The following is an 11,953-nucleotide window of genomic DNA, read 5'->3' as shown; positions in this document are numbered from 1 at the left end:
GCTAGAAGGGAGATGCGAACCGATGATAGCGACCGAGAAGAAGAAGAAGGGAAATAAGTCGACTCTCAAAGACAGGAATCAGTAAGAGTCTTCCAAAGAGAAAATATATCGACAGTGAAAAAAGTACTCAAAAGCCATAATGGCTTTCGTAAGAGATCGAAAAAGTGCTTAGAATCAACATGAGAGTTCGGAAGACCGTGTAGATAGATAAAGATATCAGACAGTGTGGCATTTATACACGAATGTATAAGTGGAAATGGATATCAGATGGAAAAATAAAGGGAGGGAGATACGGAACATTTTCAAGAAGTAACCGAGCTTTTGGCGTTAGAATAACCCTTAGAGGGTTCAGTGTGTGTATAACTATGTATGTAAACAATGTTTGTGGATTGGCCCCCAATCTCCATCTGGGGAGGTGGCCCCCCCATCACCGTCTGGGGACGTGGCCCTCCAATCACCGTCTGGGGACGTGGCCCTCCAATCACCGTCTGGGGACGTGGCCCCCCAATCACCGTCTGGGAACGGGCCCTCCAATCACCGTCTGGGAAGGTGGCCCCCAATCACCGTCTGGGGAGGTGGGCCACCAATCTCTGTCTGGGGACGTGGCCCCCCAATCTCCATCTGGGGAGGTGGCCCCCCCATCACCGTCTGGGGACGTGGCCCTCCAATCACCGTCTGGGGACGTGGCCCTCCAATCACCGTCTGGGGACGTGGCCCCCCAATCACCGTCTGGGAACGGGCCCTCCAATCACCGTCTGGGAAGGTGGCCCCCAATCACCGTCTGGGGAGGTGGGCCACCAATCTCTGTCTGGGGACGTGGCCCTCCAATCACCGTCTGGGGAGGTGGCCCCCAATCTCCGTCTGGGGACGTGGCCCCCCCAATCACCGTCTGCGGAGGTGGCCCCCCAATCTCCATCTGGGAAGGTGGCCCTCCAATCACCGTCTGGGGACGTGGCCCTCCAATCACCATCTGGGGACGTTGCTCACCAATCTCCATCTGGGAACGTGGCCCCCCAATCTTCATCTAAGGGTTACCTTACCTTGAGGTTACCTTGAGGTGCTTCCGGGGCTTAGCGTCCCCGCGGCCCGGTCGTCGACCAGGCCTCCTGGTTGCTGGACTGATCAACCAGGCTGTTGGATTCGGCTGCTCGCAGCCTGACTGGGTGACTTAGAAACTTGTAAGGAATGGCATATAAAACCAAAAATCCATCCTCGAACGAGGGGAAAGACAGATCTTTAGACTAAAAAATACGTGCAAGCCTTAGGACGGAGGACTCACTTAAAACCTTAAAACACTTAAACAGAGAACACTTAAACCTTAAATGAGGAAGATTCTCAGGAATCTCCAGGAGAATCAGAAGGAGGAGGAATCACGTGAATCTCCGAGCAGGAGACGACAAAGAAACTCCAGAATTACCAATGGAAGGAAATCTTTAGGTGATATCAAGGCAGGAATATAAAAAAAAAAGGTTTTTAGACGGAGAAAAGAAAGGGACATCCGGTCAGTGGAAACAAGGGAATCCCCCAGGGCGTGTTGGGGACACTGGGGAGCGACAGGGGACACCAGTAGTGATGGGGACTTTGGGTGGGGAATTGCCCCCCTAATTAAAAATAATCCCATTATCCTCCCCCCCTCTCGGGGGGCGCACTCTCCCACTGTGACGGACCAATTAGCCGGGATTCGTACCAGAGCTCCAGAGATTGTGTGGTACAAAGTGGCGTGTGTGTGTGTGTGTGTGTGTGTGTGTGTGTGTGTGTGTGTGTGTGTGTGTGTGTGTGTGTGTGTGTGTGTGTTCTCACCTAGTTGTGTCTGCAGGATCGAGCATTGACTCTTGGATCCCGCCTTTCGAGCATCGGTTGTTTACAGCAATGACTCCTGTCCCATTTCCCTATCATACCTGGTTTTAAAATGTGTGTGTGTGTGTGTGTGTGTGTGTGTGTGTGTGTGTGTGTGTGTGTGTGTGTGTGTGTGTGTGTGTGTGTGTGTGCTGTTTATATTTACCATCTGTGCCTGCAGGAGCGATTTGTTGTCTAATGTTCTGACTCCCGAAATTTTTCTGTAACACATCTAGTGTGTATGTATATATATATATATTCATACACACCACCACCCACTACCACAACACACCACCACCACTACCACAACCCCACTACCACCCCACACAACCACTCACCACCACCACAACACTGCCCGAAGCAGAACGGCCCTAGAGAAGGAAAAAGATTGGGCCATATGTCTAGCCTCTTGTGTGTGTGGAGGCGACGGGCGGCCGTCCTCTCTATTCCTTCCCCTCAAAGGTGAATCCAAACCCTTCTCTCCTCCTATCCTTCCTCCCCCCCCACCTATCCCTTCCCAGATCCTGTAAATGTTTATCCCGCTGTTCAACACTTCAGATTTCTCCTATCCTCTATCTTCCTATCTTCTCTACATCCATTCTCTTCTCTCCTGTCCCCTTTACCTCCCCCTATCCTTCCCCATCTACCCTCTTCACTCTCGATGCAATGACCCTAAGGGTTAGTGGGGGGGTCTAGCCACATATGAGGGGGTATAACCACATATCAGGGGGTATAACCACCTTTTAGGGGGTGAAGATCTGTTACATCTAACAAATCTCTAAGGTGACGTATTTCTACGTCACAGGAACGTCACTGACGTAATTGTGAGCACTAATGTATACATGGATGTATAAATATGTACCTGGGGAGTCCAGGGATGTATATATATATGTATCTGGGGGAGTCCATGGGGTCCAAGATCGACCCCATTACATGGTTTAAATTTTTTTTCTTCATGACCCTCTTGCTTTTTTTACACGAGTTATAGGTCATAACTAATACGTTTTCTTTCTTTACTTTCCCATATATGCTTTCCTATCTTCCATTTCTCAATCTATTCCTTTTTCTTCTCTATTCCATTTCCCCTCACATTCCCTTCACTTACGACCCCCTCGGTATCTTCTCCATTCCCTCTCCAATCTCACCTCAATCTATCCCTTGCCTGTGAATCCTTCCATCCAATCCCTATTCACCATTGTTTATCCATTTCCCCATATCTTTTTCTCATTCGTTATCCTATCCCCATTCACTCCCTTAGACTCCATTGTCTCACAGATTGCTATACAACTCACTGAACAGCTAAACAAGCACTCTATATATATATATATATATATATATATATATATATATATATATATATATATATATATATATATATATATATATATATAACTAAATTTATTGCTATGGCACTTTTGGAAAAATATATGCGTCAGTAATTTAGTTTCGGTCACCTCATCAAAAAAATTTATACATACGCTATATATATGCTGATCTCTTAATATATATTCTCGGCTGGTAGTATATATACATTCAAGCCAAAATATACACTCTTCTGAGTATATGCTTCGAAAATACAATATATATATATATATATATATATATATATATATATATATATATATATATATATATATATATCGAGTTTTATATTATTTTTGAGAAATGTTGTATTTCTAACAAAGGAGTTATACAGGTGTGTAAATAAAGAGGAGGGGGGGCTGTATGACTGTGGGGGGGAGGGAGAATAGGTGTATACACATGTATGTATATAAGGTGGATGGAGCTGTATGTGTTCACGGGCTCACCATAGCCCGTGCTACATGGACACTTCGTTCTGAGTAGCTAATTTTGAAACAACAACATGTATGTGTGTATGGGGTTGAGTCTAAAGATGTGTGTGTATATTTACTACATTGTACATATATAGACGAAATATACAATTAGATAGTACAATTTGATACTATTCACATTGATATACGGAAAAATAAAACTGAAAAAAACTAATTTAAATATTCCTAGCTCTAGCATAGCACATATACGTACTATATTAGGCTTCATATAGCGTATATTAGACCTAGGATGGTTAAGTTTGGCTTTATAAGCCACACACACACCCATATATATATATATATATATATATATATATATATATATATATATATATATATATATATATATATATATATATATATATATATATACAAAATTATTTTTTCAGTTTATCCAAACTCAGTAAAAACCGTATTTTATTTTCTAACTTTCCATTACGTCAATATTTGTACTAAGGTCCATGTCGTTAGTATAAGTACTAACTAAACAGGAGAATGGGCTGTATATTGAGATGTATATGTATATGTATATGTAGATAGTAGCACTCCTTCTGAAGATGTATTAATATACGAAAGTACTTGAGGAAATTCCTGTTTCAACTCTTCCTCCGTGGTCTGACACTGTCACATTTTTAATCACGTGTTTATTTTTAGTGATTTACACACATGTATATGTATAAGGGTTAGTGGGGGGGGGTATACATATGTATATGGATAGAAAGGGGGGAAGGGGTTACGCCTACAGACAGGGTTTTAGCCTGATAGACCTATCACCTTTGGTGATACTTGGCTTTTTAATAATACCAATTTACTCTTATTTTTTATAGGCCTATCAAACGTTGCCAAGATAGGCAATGGTTATGGCAGCCATTAACCCTCATAAAATGATTATAGGGGGATGATAAATGAGGCTTTTACCTCATATTAATTGACCGTGAGAGAGTCATTATTAGTGTAGTTTTAATCAAAGTTGATTCATAAAGGATTATTGTTATATTCATATATATGTTATATATTAGGAGGGGTAACCGGCGATTCCCGGGTCCCCTTCCTATCGTCCTCACTACCCCTCCCCCCCCTTTTGTCTATGTTTTGATTTTTATTATGACTTAAAATTCCAATAGCATAAAATTTGCTGTTTTTTTGGGTACAACAGCTTGCAATTTATACACATCAACATACATACATACATACATACACGGATACATATATACATACACATAAACACACACGAACGGAGACCCAATAAGCGTTTTTCATATCTCAAAAACACAGTAAAGCTCTCGGACGTAAGTTCGAATCCTCGTCACGGCCCTTGTGGATTTATTCGCAGTAAAGCTTCAAACACAATCACGAACTGTTGCATGAGAAAAGATTTGATCAACATTGCATTTGCACCAACCAAACGCTACCGCCCTCTGGGGGCGTGGGGAGAAGCGCCCCCTAATCACCCATTCCTCCAGCGAGGCGACGCTCGTTCCAGGGGGGGATCGTTCCCCCTCGTCTCCTTTGGCATGACCCAGGAGGAAGGGGGGGAAAGGGGGGGGGTTATGGGGCATGAGCGAGAGAGGGGGGCGCTATCCCCCCTGAGCCGCTGCAGAATAGCTATCTGAAGCTCTTCCCAGCTATCGTATTTTGTTATCAAAGAAATTGTGATCTCTTGCGCTGATGTTATGGGTTTTATAAGGACTGGTCTTACAGGTTCGATATCACTGATCTTGCAAGATAGCAAGAGGATAGCAAGAGCTAATCTTTCACGGCCTTATGAAACTGATGTTAATGGGTTAGATTGGAGTTACTCTATATAAACCTTGCTGCCATATTTTCTATAATGATTTACGCTTGAATTTGAGTTTCACAATATATCGAAACGTGATATATATATATATATATATATATATATATATATATATATATATATATATATATATATATATATATATATATATATATATATATGCTATAACTGGTACCCGGAGGTTCGCGGGTCTCTCTGTGTCTGTCGCTAGGGGTTGTAATGAGAGCTGAGCCTATATATATAGACTGGCATTGTGGCTGACCCCCATCCAACCTATGATAGTCCCACACCACCTATCAGTCATCCTGCAAAGATGGGTGATGCTAACCCCCCAAGTGACTGTCCTCATACCTTGAAATGACAAACAGAAAATCAAACATTGTTTTATATATACATTCCAGCATACATATATACCAATAAATATATATATGTTTTATATATATAGGAATGAGGATAGGTATTACCAGGACAAGCACCACACATATATGAAGCTGGAAACCAGTTCAGAGGTATGCCACTAGGCTAGTGCCAGAACTAAGAGGCATGAGTTATGAGGAAAGACTGCGGGAACTGCACCTCACGTCGCTGGAAGACAGAAGAGCCCGGGGAGACATGATCGCCACATACAAAATCCCCAGGGGGAATTGTCAGGGGTAGACAAGGATGGATTATTTAGCAAGGGTGGTACGCGAACAAGGGGACACAGGTGGAAGCTGAGTACCCAAATGAGCCACAGAGACATTAGAAAGAACTTTTTCAGTGTCAGAGTAGTTAGTGATTGGATTGCATTAGGCAGTGATGTGGTGGAGGCTGACTCCATACACAGTTTCAAATGTAGATATGATAGAACCCAGTAGGCTCAGGAACCTGTACACCAGTTGAATGACAGTTGAGAGGCGAGGGTTGAGCCAGAGCTCAACCCCCCGCAAACACAACCAGGTGAATACAACCAGGTGAGTACACTACACATCCATGAACACATTATACCCCAAAGATTAACCAAAAATACCCACAAAGTATTTGGTAATGGGAAAAATAATTACAGTATGCCATGCCAAATCAAATTGCTTGCTCCAAAGATTACCAATTGAGTCTTTCAAAGTGCAGAAAATGATTCATAAAACTCATTGTTATCTGAAAATCATTTGGTAACAACATCGTTTCATTGTATCGACAATGAAATATTTGCAATTTGTCGGATCAAGAACTGATGATGAAAGATAAAAACTGTTGATTAATGATACAAAAAAAAAAAATTAAGAGGACTAATGCCATTTTCATGATATTTGGAAAAAACTAAAATATTGAAATAAATGGTAAAAATGATATATAACTGGTCCAAAACAACCCAATAATAAATATAAATTTGGCAGTTTCTTATTTATATTTCCACCCAAAAGTCATTCATAGGTCTAACCTACGCTTGAAACAATACGGTGATCCCATGCCTATCATATTATCGGTTAGTTTGTTCCACTTGTTAATACGAATGAATTCAGTGTATCAGAGTAGGAGAGGAAATGTAATAATATGGGAGAGGAGAGCAGGTTATCTTCTTGAGGTTATCTTGAGATGATTTCGGGGCTTTAGTGTCCCCGCGGCCCGGTCCTCGACCAGGCCTCCACCCCCAGGAAGCAGGTAAGAGAGAGAGAGGTGGGCAGCCACTCTTGACTGGTTGACTGCTTGGCTGGCTACCTGACTGCTTGGCTGGCTACCTGACTGCTTGGCTGGCTACCTGACTGCCTGGCTGGCTACCTGACTGCTTGACTGGCTACCTGACTGCTTGGCTGGCTACCTGACTGCTTGGCTGGCTACCTGACTGCTTGACTGGCTACCTGACTGCCTGGCTGGCTACCTGACTGCTTGACTGGCTACCTGACTGCTTGGCTGGCTACCTGACTGCTTGACTGGCTACCTGACTGCCTGGCTGGCTACCTGACTGCTTGACTGGCTACCTGACTGCTTGGCTGGCTACCTGACTGCTTGACTGGCTACCTGACTGCTTGGCTGGCTACCTGACTGCTTGACTGGCTACCTGACTGCTTGACTACCTGACTACAATTTACATAATTCATATATAATAAAACATATATAATATTCATATATAAAATAATATACTGAGACGAAAAGTACATTTATAACATTTACTATACTTTTTCAAACACAAATAACATAAATGAATTTAAAAACTTAAAAAAAAGGGGGGGACAAAAAAATCTCACCCCCCCCCCCCCCAGCAAAGCGGCCAAACCGGAGATTATGTCATAAAAAATCAGATATATCCATCAGAAAACGGAAATTTAATTATTAGAAAACGAAAGAACCTATCAGAAAACGGAAATTGCACCGTAAGAAATGAAGATGATAATAAAAATCACCTGACAGAAAACGGACGAGAAGCAAAGGGGGCAGACTTAAGAAAAAAAAGGTTCGAAATATTCTTTAGATGGAGAAAACGGAGTTGATTTAACATGTATTGATTGAAGAATGTTGTTTTGTTTAAGAACATTGAGAGGGGGGAGTGGGGGGGGGAAAGGAGGAGTTTGCTAAATAAATCAATCAATCTCTCACTCTCTCTCTCTCTCTCTCTCTCTCTCTCTCTCTCTCTCTCTCTCTCTCTCTCTCTCTCTCTCTCTCTCTCTCTCTCTCTATCCATCTCCCTCTCTCTCTCTATCCATCTCCCTCTCTGAAATTCCTTGGTACCTGCTCCATTTTTCTTGCAAGAATTCAGACTGATTTAATGATGATGTCTGAAGTTTGTCGGTGATTTGTTAGAGAGAGAGAGAGAGAGAGAGAGAGAGAGAGAGAGAGAGAGAGAGAGAGAGAGAGAGAGAGAGAGAGAGAGAGAGAGAGAGAGAGAGAAGAGAGAGATAACATGATGGCAGTTCTGAAGTGTATCATCTTCACTTTCTTAACTGTAGCCATCTTCAGTATCCACAATCTATGACAGAATCTACGATACCTTATTTTAACCCTTCACCACCTTCCCTACCCTTCACCACCTTCCCTACCCTTCACCACCTTCCCTACCCTTCACCACCTTCCCTACCCTTCACCACCTTCCCTACCCTTCCCCACCTTCCCTACCCTTCACCACCTTCCCTACCCTTCACCACCTTCCCTACCCTTCACCACCTTCCCTACCCTTCACCACCTTCCCTACCCTTCACCACCTTCCCTACCCTTCACCACCTTCCCTACCCTTCACCACCTTCCCTACCCTTCACCACCTTCCCTACCCTTCACCACCTTCCCTACCCTTCACCACCTTCCCTACCCTTCACCACCTTCCCTACCCTTCACCACCTTCCCTACCCTTCCCCACCTTCCCTACCCTTCACCACCTTCCCTACCCTTCACCACCTTCCCTACCCTTCACCACCTTCCCTACCCTTCACCACCTTCCCTACCCTTCACCACCTTCCCTACCCTTCACCACCTTCCCTACCCTTCACCACCTTCCCTACCCTTCACCACCTTCCCTACCCTTCACCACCTTCCCTACCCTCCACCACCTTCCCTACCCTCCACCACCTTCCCTACCCTTCACCACCTTCCCTACCCTTCACCACCTTCCCTACCCTTCACCACCTTCCCTACCCTTCACCACCTTCCCTACCCTTCATCACCTTCCCTACCCTCTACCACCTTCCCTACCCTCCACCACCTTCCCTACCCTTCACCACCTTCCCTACCCTCTACCACCTTCCCTACCCTCCACCACCTTCCCTACCCTCCACCACCTTCCCTGCCCTTCACCACCTTCCCTACCCTTCACCACCTTCCCTACCCTTCACCACCTTCCCTACCCTTCACCACCTTCCCTACCCTTCACCACCTTCCCTACCCTTCACCACCTTCCCTTTTCCTCCCTTTCTTATCAGTTGCTCTAAATTATCTTCGTCGATAAGCTACATCAAATAAATTAACATTTAATCATAGGATAGACTAGGTCTCCATGTAAAATTTATTGAGACTATCCACTAACGTCTGGTCCCACAAACAGACAGACAGACATTGTTCTTCAGTGTTGGATCCTGCGTTATAGAGATGTTTGTTCTTGTGAAACAAACAGTAGTTTTTTCTAACTATTAGGTACACCTATTTTACTGCTAAGGGGAATTGGTGCATCAGATGAAAGGAAACGTTGCTCAAACGCTTCTGTTCCACTACAGTGATCGAACTCAGGATCCTCGGTTGTGAGCCGACGACGTAGAGGTGTGTGTGTGTATGTGTGTGTGTGTGTGTGTGTGTGTGTGTGTGTGTGTGTGTGTGTGTGTGTATGTGTGTGTGTGTGTGTGTGTGTGTGTGTGTGTGTGTGTGTGTGTGTGTGTGTATGTGTGTGTGTGTGTGTGTGTGTGTGTGTGTGTGTGTGTGTGTGTGTGTGTGTGTGTGTGTGTGTGTGTGTGTGTGTGTGTGTGTGTGTGTGTGTAAAACCATGTACACAAATCTGTTTTCCAAATGGACCAAAAAAATAAAAAATCTGTATGTATGTCGGACGATCAATTACAAATTCAACTAACAACGCCAGGGGAAAAAAAAATCATTTTTTTTCCTCTACACAAGCAAGTCGAAAATGCATTAAAATCGAAAACCCATTTTTTTAAAGATTTTCTCAATAATTAAAACCCATTCTACCCACACATATAATCAGTAAATTGTAATGATTAGTTTAATTAGATTTTTTTGTTGTAAAAGTTTTTCACCTTCAAAAAAATTATTTTATAAAAACTTAATGTTTTTTCTTTTTGTTTTAGAATGTACCAAAATAAAAAAGATATATATTTTAAACGAGTTGGCCCCAGGTCTGAACGTTCGTCACGGGTTTCCGACCATTTCATATCGGATTTCCTAGGCGGATTTGAGTCATTCATGTTGTCCCTTTTCCCCAATGTCATTGAAAAACCCCTTTTTTAATAGTTTTATGAAATATCTCTTAAAAAGATATCTATGTTTATCTCTTATCCGATACTACGATAGATAACTTTGTGTTATCTATCGGCATCAGATGAAAGAAAAATGCTTTCTAAACGATTATATCCTGCCGGGGGAATCGAACCCGGACCCTTTCAGTCCTGACCCGAAACAATCAAAGAAAATGATTTTAATATGAGACGGCAAAGAGAAAGATTGTGGGAGAAAAGTCGTAAAGACACAATCATTAACGTGATTAGATTCACTCATGCCTAATCATCAAGGCAGCGTTTGGGATCCTCTTAGACGTAAGTTCGAATCCTCGTCACGGCCCTTGTGGATTTGTTCATTAAGTCGTATATATAACGTGATAGTTTGGTTATGTTGTCGGTCAAGGAAAAAGCGGATTTTACAATATTTCCCGTAAATCCCCCCCCCCCCCCGGTGGCTGAGCGGACAGAACATTGGACGCGTGATCCTGTGGTCCCGGGTTCGATCCCGGGCGCCGGCGAGAAACAATGGGCAGAGTTTCTTTCACCCTGAATGCCCCTGTTACCTAGCAGTAAAATAGGTACCTGGGAGTTAGTCAGCTGTCACAGGCTGCTTCCTGGGGGTGGAGGCCTGGTCGAAGACCGGGCCGCGGGGACACTAAGCCCCGAAATCATCTCAAGATAATCTCAAGATAACCCCCCCAGGTGTGAGTTTGATAGCGCAGCTGATCGAAATATTCCTCCAGTTCAAAATGAAAAAGAAAGATGATAACGAAATTGAAAGACATAATTTGATATCGAAATTGTGGATTAGGTTCGAACCGGGTTCCCTCGATGAACGGTAGCATCTTGTTCCAGATTGCCAAAGGGCGAATTCTTGCCTCAAAATTGGTTCATCTCCACATTGTGTTCCAAATCTCAGGGCGTCTGACAAGTCCAGTTCGGTGGTGCGGATGATAACGACATTGAAACAAATAAGAAACATATTGAAACAGTCTCGCTTCATGCAGGTCGGCGTTCAATCCCCGAGCGTCCATTAAGTGGTTGGGCACCATTCCTATCCCCCGTCCCATCTCAAATCCTTATCCTGACCCGTTCCAAGTGCTATATAGTCGTAATGGCTTGGCGCTTTCCCCTGATACTCTCGGCTACCCAGGCACACGCTTTAACCGACTTAACCGTGATGAGCTCACAAGTTCCTAAACTAGAAGTACTAGTAGATTCACTAGAAGAATCTAGTTAATAATGCCTAGTGATCTAGTTTAATATTTTATCACAACATACACCTCTCAGTGTGGAGTTGTACCAGCATATACCTCTCAGTGTGGAGATATACCCAGCATACACCTCTCAGATTTATAAGACTCTCAAGTCTAAGCCATTGCATCCCCCTGCTCCCTATCCATATTTTCACCACCATCTCATTTTCTACATCACAACATCCCTCTTCTCTATCCTATTTCATTATCTCCTCCTTACTATACTTCCCATCCTTCATCAAATCCTCCCTATCCCCCTCCTCTCCTATCCTATTCTCTCATGTTCAACAAAGACGTTATTGTCCTCTCTAGCCTATCTATTGC

Source organism: Procambarus clarkii, chromosome 72, assembly GCF_040958095.1.
Source record: "Procambarus clarkii isolate CNS0578487 chromosome 72, FALCON_Pclarkii_2.0, whole genome shotgun sequence".
Classification (NCBI taxonomy): Eukaryota; Metazoa; Arthropoda; class Malacostraca; order Decapoda; family Cambaridae; genus Procambarus; species Procambarus clarkii.
The sequence above is the reverse complement of the archived record's forward strand: the minus strand, read 5'-3'. Positions refer to the sequence as shown.